At 38.4% G+C, this 8,556-nt stretch overlaps 1 non-coding gene across 1 annotated transcript; it reads right to left on the bottom strand.

The window, feature by feature from the left end:
• Positions 1-4,431: 4,431 nt before the first annotated feature.
• On the bottom strand, positions 4,432-4,565 carry LOC117708025 (small nucleolar RNA SNORA17). Its single transcript, XR_004606757.1, has one exon. It is a non-coding gene; the product is annotated as a small nucleolar RNA SNORA17 (small nucleolar RNA).
• Positions 4,566-8,556: the final 3,991 nt, after the last annotated feature.

Below are 8,556 nucleotides of genomic sequence, written 5' to 3'. Positions count from 1 at the left end.
AAGAGTTTATATTAAACTCACATTCAGAGGTACTACTTTTATTTTTCTCTTTGGTGTTTTGCTCATTTTATTCAATCCTTTCCCTCCCTATTTTCATGATTTTCTCTAATATTTTCTACCTCTTAGCTATTGCTGTTTTAAAGAGCCATAAAACATAATTAAAGTAGATAACATCTTAGGAACAACTTAATGACCAAATTTATTTTTTTAATTTAAATTCAAAATGTACTTTTGTTCTCACTATAATGAATTCCCTGAGGTTAATAAGGAGAAAATTTTACTCTATCACAAACATAAACCTTTGGTTAATACTCTTTATGTGAACAAAGGTTCCTGTCTGTGGGAGATGTAGGAGTAGGGATGGGTTAGTCCTTATCCCTGCCCCAGGACAAACAAAAAGCAGCTTTCATATTTTATATTACTGAAGAAAATTATTTCTGTAATTTCTGAAATTTTTTTCTCTCACTGTTACGTAGATAATTCAATGTTATAAGAAGATTGACTGCCAATAGTTCAATGTCAGCATTCATAAGTATGCATGTATAAAGACACAGTAAGACCCATCAGACATTATGCCCTAAGTATTCTAAGGATTCCCCAAGCAATTTACAAGTTTACAAGGCTGGAATCTTTTAAACCATGATATCCTTAAAACGTTGTCAACTCCTTGCAAAGATGTTTACACCATCTGTAAAGACGTTTAAACATCTTTACAAAGATGTTTTTTTACCATCTCCCTCTGCATCTTGTGCTTTGATCTTTTATATTTTCTTTTATTATATCTGACTTTTTTGCCTTGTATTAAAAAAAAGTCATTTTTTTAAGATGTGCCCTAGTCTTCTTTTCTACTCTCTGTCTTGGAACAGTCTTTCACTTACAACTGCTAGCCAGTGATTCCTAGTCTGTACTGCTAAATGAGATATAGCTAGACCTGTTGATGCCACCTGAGTATACATACAGGATATATGGTAACTGACATCTTTCATTTGATGGCACAGCCTCTCCTTGTATACCCCATAAACTTTCCTATTTATGCTGTTCATTAATCATAAGCCTTAAAACAATCAACTCTCATCAGATTTTCAATTTTGATTTTCTTCATTGAGAAGGGTAGGTATGTAAGTTTACAGTTTCCTTATAATGAAATGTATCCAAAAATAAAATAAACAGATGAATTGGCACGAAAGAGATCAGACAAATAGGTGATAAAGCAAGCATAAGAATGTGGAATGTAGGTGGCAGATATGTGCATACTCATGACAAAGCTTTAAATATTATTGTTTACATTTTTTTTTATTAAAAATGTTACAGGGAAGGAGAAAGTCTCTAAACTGTGTTTACCAAACATGGTCATTGATTGCTTTGACCTGGCTCATCAACAATTCATACCTCAGACGTTACAACAGTTTTCTTGGTCTGCTCCTATCAAATTCTCTCAAAGGAAACCTTCCTAAACGGTTGCTGCTCTATGTGTCTATCACCCAGTAAATACAGCTTTACCTACAAATTTTGCCTCCAGAATAGGCCTTCACTCGATACACTGCATCAGAATTCATAGTTTAAAAAATGCCCTGAATAATTGGCATGAAGACAATTTGGGGAGTTCACCTCACTTGCTTCAAAGCTTTTGATGACTCCCTGTTGCTGACAGGGTTGTGTTTATTTCTCTTTAAATCTGCAAGCCAATAAGCCTTTTCTCTCTTAGTTGCTTTTCCAAGGCTGTTTTATCACAGCAACAGAAAAGAAACCAATATAGTCACTTTAACTACTGTGTGGAAGAAGCAGAGAGCCTGGCCAATGATCATGCTGACTGACTTTACCATTGTGTGTGCTGAGAGAAATGGAAGAAGTTCAAGTGTGAGGGAAAGGCAAACCGGACAAGAGCTAGTTGTTGATTAGATCTTGCAAGACTAACGAGAAGACCATGCTTAGGGGATGAAGTGAGAAACTGAGACTCAGCTGATTTTGAAGCAGTAAGGGTGTGCAGGCAGTCTGATGAAGGTGACAGTGTTCCAAGAAGCGATCAGACCAGGAATCACAAATGTGTGTAATTAGCTCACACGTCCTGCTTAAGGTTAGAAAAGAACATCTAATAAGTGATTTACTTCTCTTTCTGATTTTTCTTTCCCCCATATTGGAAGGCAGCTGCTCTAAAAGGAATGAATTATTATTAGATCAAATTTGTCACTACACATAAAAACTGGTTAAATAAAAATCTATTACCCCACCACCACCATGTGCAGCAGCAGGAAAAAAAAAGTAGATAAGGTACAATGATCATGATCATGTCGACTTTTTTTGCATGTAAAAAAATATTTCATTTATAGCACTTCTTCAATCCCAACACTGAGGAGGCGAGGTAAGCAAATCTAATCCCTGAACCCTGAGTGCGAAGTCAGCCTAATTTAGAACAAGGTTTGGGGGTGGGGCTGGGTTGGGGGGCGCAGGGAAGAGTTTACATGTAGTAACCAAGTCAGCCACTAGATGGCAGAGGCTACCATATGCAAAATATCCTTTCAAAAATGAAACTGGTTATAGGATCATTTGGAATGAATGACAAGTTCCAGGAACAAAATTTTACTGATCTATCCTCTTCATCCTTCCATATCTTGAGGGATTTGTTATTTGATGACAGGTTTTTCTGTTATGTTTCTTTGGGTTTGTCATAAAGCTGGAAGAACTAATGCAATCCTCTGTTTATAAGATGGATGAGTCTCAAAATAATCTGGAATCTTATCAACTCCGTAAAATGCAAAGTGGTATTCAAACACTAGGCAACAAATTGCATTTAGATGACTGTGAAGATGAATGGCCCTGTTACATTCAAAATTGCTCAACAAAAGCCAAATGGCCAACCTCACTGATCTCAGAAATATGACGTGTCAGTTACAAAAACAAAGACATTCACAGCATATTGAATTATCCATACCAAATTAAACTTTTATTACATTTTTACTTACTTGTGTGGTGTGGGGGTGGGTAAAGGAGGGTTCAGTTGCCATGGCATACCTGCGGAAGTCAGAGGATAATTTATGTGGCAGTTTTCTCCTTCCATGATGGAAGCCACGGGGATGTAATCCAAGGTGAACTTGGGTCATCTAGCCTGGCAGCAGGCACCTTTACCTGCTAAGCCATATTGCCCATTACTGATATTACATTTACAAAATAGCTTTTTCAACATCTTATCTGATCATTTGATCAGTGTGCTGGTTACTTAGCTCATGTGTGGCCGTTTCAATTCAGAGAGTAAAATAATGAAAAAAAAAACAAACTATCAAAATCATAGTTCAATTATAAAGAATCTGCTCGACATTGTTACTCTTTTTTTTAGGTTTTTATTGGTTTTTTTGTGAATTTCACATCATGCACTCCAATCCCACTCATTACCCCCACCCTTGTATCTATCCTCCACCCTTGCAACCTCCTCCCTCAACAGAGAAAAAAAAATCTTGTTATGGAAGCTGTAGTGTGTCACAGTGTGTCCCACAGTATACCCTTTTGCCTAAACTTCTTTGCTTGCAAATGTTCATTGCAATGACTCTTTGGTCTGGAATGGGGTCTCTGATTTCTGCTGCTCTATTCTCTCAATACTATCTATGTAACCTCACTGGGACTTCTCTCAGATATCCTGTTGTTGCCTCTCATAAAGATCCTATAGTTTTAGATCAGTAGGTCTGGCTCCTTCATGCAGTCCATCAGTTTGTTGATGGGGTAGATGTTGGGGTGGGCCAATTCAAAGCCTTGGACCTGAGCCTGCGAGGTATCTGACCTAGTCATCCCATATAGTCTCCTTCTCTTATGCCTTTGGGGTTAGCTCACCAGCAAGCCCCACATCCAGGTCGTGCTCTACTGGGCTGCCCATATAAGAGCCAGAGTCTGCACACTTCAATGCTGCAGCAGGTGAGGAGCAGCAGAATCTGCTCTCATAACCCCAGAGCCAGCTCTCCCACCTGTCATAGGTGGCAAGGGGTGATGGTCAGAGAGAACATCTCTCCCTCATCTACACTGCCATGCTCACACACTTGGGGCCACCTCACCCACAACCTGAGAGTCTGGGGTTGTCCGAGGATTGGTCTCAGGAATGCCAGGCCACACTTGTACCTTTTGACATGGGGCATGAGTTGTCTTGGGCATAGTCTGTTCAACTAGACCTCTGTGGTGCCAGACTCATGTTCATGTTAGGCTAGATCCTTGTAAGGACCCCACGGCACCTGTCTGGTTATCATCTCTGGGTCACTCCTCATCTGGCCTACAGAAGTGGCCCCTTGCTAAGGTCATCTGTCTCATCCTCAGTTCTACCTTAGGCCCTGGGGCCCAAAGCCCCAGGCACAGTTTTTCTAAGTTCCTGCTTGTCCCTGTCCTGGGAGCCCATCTGTGCCTACCTGGCCCTGGCATGGAGGTCATCTCAGGTTTTTTTTTTTTTTTTCATGGCTTGTAAAGCTACTAATCATTCAGATGTTCTTAATCAGTCAGAACATTAAGCTAAGACATAGCCTCTTACCTCTCTGCCACCTTTGATTAAAGTGTGACACAGAAGCCACTCCTGCAAAGCCTCTAGGGTCAGGGAGATTATTACTCTAAGTAGCCAAACTTGTTTTCTTGAAGTATAAATTGCTTGAATTTGACCAGTTACTTTAAATATTTGGTAGTGACATAGGTTTATAAATTTCCTTGGCCAATAATAAATATTTCTTTATCCTATCAAAAGAATTCTCATGGCTTGATAAATGTTATCTTCTGAGCTTGCTCCAGTAGCTCATGCTTAAATATAAAATGACACAGAGAAGATTCATCTGCCCTTACCTCCACAGAGATCACATGTTAACTTGTGAACTAGTTCATATTTTTAGGGAAAAATATGTACACAGACACTATCATAATGAAATATATTTCTTTGTGTGCTAACCTAAAGTGCTAATAAAAACATTTGCCCCACCCCCTTGGTGTAGCCCTAGGTATCCTATGATATTCTGTACCAGATAAGTTTTCTTTTCTCTCTTTCTTTTTTTCTTTTCTTTTTTTTTCTAGGAGGGGATCTGAAAAAGGGCTAAAGGTAAGATATTTTAAAATAAGAACTGAGAGCTGGTTGATAGTAAGACAAAATACAAAACTAAAATACACACACACACACACACACACACACACACACACACATTTAAAAATAAAACAGAAGGCAAACTGAATTTCTCTAGTTCTGAGAGTGGCTGACATCTGTCCCGGATGTTCTCGGTGGTTTCTCCCCTGTTCTCTGCCACCTTTGTTCAGCCTCTTCCTTTTCAGGCAACGTTTTAAGTTATTTTGCTTCAGTTACTTTTTATGATTGCTATCTACAGACAATAATACAAGAAATAATTCAATACATCCCGATGTTTCAACTTTGATGAAGCCTTTCTGGCTACTCTCTTAATATTAGAAGTCTGTCTGGCATCACTTGGCACAGAGTTTGGCAGTAGAACGCCTGAGTTTGAAAACTGGTGCTACTACTTAGAGCTTAGCACACCTTGACATATTATATAACACAGTCTTGCTATATTCCTTAGCTCCATTGTCACTGATATCTATCCTGTACTTGAAGAATGACAATCATCATCCTGTCTTGTTATATGTAAATTACAATGACACAGTCCTTGTGATATAGCTACCATAATATCTAGAAAAAGTAAAAAACAAAGCAGTATCTTTGGGCTCCTTCTTTGAACACAGGTACATGTATACCAGGAGTCTCCACTAAAATGTCTTATAGGAAACCTTAAGGTAATATAGTCGTCACATCTTAAATATTAGTCTTCTTTCTTAAATTGTCAATTTAAGCGAATGGCAGCAGTCTTGCCTAATTTTGATTTTCTAATCTTTTACAATTATTCAATCTCCACAACCTGCTGGATAAAGTTACCTGGGGCTATTTCCTATAGTTTATCTTTATTCAGTCATTCACTCATTCGTTCAGATTTTATTTATCTCTGAATTGAGTGAGTTTATTATCCATTTGGATGGGACTTGACTATATGGCCATAAAACATCTCTGTCTGTGGACTCAGATTACACAGGGATTTTAACATAAAAGGGAGAGATTACAAGCATAAGATAAAATGAACAATGTTTAAATGAGAGTATAGGATCCAGCATGCATGCATAATTTTATGCCTAAACAAAAAATATGTAATTAAAATATAGACACACATACAAAAATACTAGAGAAAATATGTAATGGAAGAATACATGACATTTGTCATTCAAGAAGAAAACAGGAAAAAACAAGCACTTTGGAATAAATTTACTAAGAAATATTCATTATTTAGATAAAGAAATCCAGAAAACAGTTTAGAAAGAACTAGACATAAATTAATGGGAAGACAGACTATAAAGGGGGAAATAAAATTAACAGTATAATAACTACTTTGATATACTTATAAATTTATCTTAACCCTGATAAATTGTCTTTAAGGACTTTTCTTTTTAAAAAATATTTAATTTTTTATTGGATATTTTATTTACATTTCAGATGCTATCCCATTTCCCCATCCTCCTCCCCAGAAACCCCTATCCAATCCCCCCTCCTCCTGCTTCTATGAGAATGTGCCCCCACTCACCCACCCACTCCCACCTTCCCACCCTAAAATTCTCACACACTGGGGCAGCCAGCCTTCACAGGACCAAGGACCTCCTCTCCCACCTATGCCCAACAAGGCCATCCTCTCCTACATATACAGGTGGAGCCATTGGTCTCTCCCTGTGTGCTCCCAGGCTGGTGGTTTAAACCCTGGGATCTCTGGTTGGTTGGTATTGTTGCTCTCCTCATGGGGCTGCAAACCCCTTCAACTCCTTCAGTCTTCTCTCTAACTCTTCCTTTGGGAACCCCATAATCACTTCCATGGTTAGCTGTGAGCATCCGCCTCTGTATATGTCATGCTCTGTCAGACCTCTAAAAAGACAGCTATATCAGCCTACTGTCAGCATGCACTTCCTGGCATCCACATCAGTTTCTGCCTTTCATGTCTGAATATGGGATGAATAACCAGGTGGAACAGTCTCTGAATGGCCCCTCCTTGAGTTTCTATCCCACACTTTGTCTACATATTTCTTCCCATGAGTATTTTGTTACTCCTTCTAAGAAGGACCGAAGCACCTACACTTTGGTCTTCCCTCTTCATGAGCTTCATGTGATTTGTAAGTTGTATCTTGGGTATTGTGAGCTTTTGGGATAATATCCACTTATCAGTGAGTGCATACTATGTGTGTTTTTATTGTGAGTGGGTTCATGCTGAGTGAATTACCTCACTCAGCATGATATCTTTTAGTTCCATCCATTTGTCTAAGAATTTCATGAATTCATTGTTTTTAATGGCTGAGTAATACTCCATTGTGTAAATGTACCACATTTTCTGTATCCATTCCTCTGTTGAAGGACATCTGGATTCTTTCCAGCTTCTCGATATTATAAATAAGGGTGCTATGAACATAGTGAAGCATGTATCCTTGTTATATGTTGGAACTTCTTCTGGGTGTATGCCCAGGGGTGGTATAGCTGGGTCCTCAGGTAATGCTATGTCCAGTTTCCTAAAGAACCACCAGAATGATTTCCAGAGTGGTTGTATCAGCTTGCAATCTCAACAATGAAAGAGTATACCTCTTTCTCCACATCCTCTCCAGCATCTGCTATCCCCTGAGTTTTTTATCTTAGCCATTCTGACTGGTGTGAGGTGGAATCTCAGGGTTGTTTTGATTTGCAGTTCCCTGATAACTAAGGATGTTGAATATTTCTTTAGGTGCTTCTCGGCCACTCAAGTTTTCTCAGTTGAGAATTCTTTGTTTAGCTCTGTTCCCCATGTTTTTAATAGGGTTATTTGGTTGTCTGGAGTCTAATTTCTTGGGCTGTACTACAGAGCAATGGTGATAAAAACTGCATGGTATTGGTACAGAGACAGGCAGGAAGATGAATAGAATAGAATTGAAGATCCAGAAATAAACCCACACACCTATGGTCACTTGATCTTTGACAAAGGAGCTAAAACCATCCAGTGGAAAAAGGAAAGCATTTTCAACAAATAGTGCTGGTTCAACTGGAGGTCAGCATGTAGAAGAATGCAAATTGATTCATTCTTATCTCCTTGTACAAAGTTCAAGTCCAAGTGGATAAAGGACCTTCACATAAAACCAGACACACTGAGACTAATAGAAGAGAAAGTGGGGAAGGGCGTTGAATACTTGGGCACAGGGGGGAAGTTCCTGAACAGAACAAATGGCTTATGCTTTAAGATCAAGAATTGACAAATGGGACCTCATAAAATTGCAAAGCTTCTATAAAGCAAAAGATACCGTCAATAGGACAAAATGGCAACTTTGAAAAAGATCTTTACCAATCCTATATCTGATAGAGGGCTAATATCCAATATATACAATGGATTTTTTCTACTAATAAAATTTTTCTTAGGAAAATTCATTAGACATTTTGTAAAGTAATAAGACTATTTAAGTAAACCCTGAAGAAGAACAACAACAGCAAAGAAAATTTTAAAAAAAAGATCACGTCAAAAATTATTTGAAGCACCATAAAAC

This window comes from Arvicanthis niloticus, chromosome 4 (assembly GCF_011762505.2).
Source record: "Arvicanthis niloticus isolate mArvNil1 chromosome 4, mArvNil1.pat.X, whole genome shotgun sequence".
NCBI lineage: Eukaryota > Metazoa > Chordata > Mammalia > Rodentia > Muridae > Arvicanthis > Arvicanthis niloticus.
Note: the sequence above shows the minus strand (reverse complement) of the source record. Positions and strands in the feature narration are given on the sequence as shown.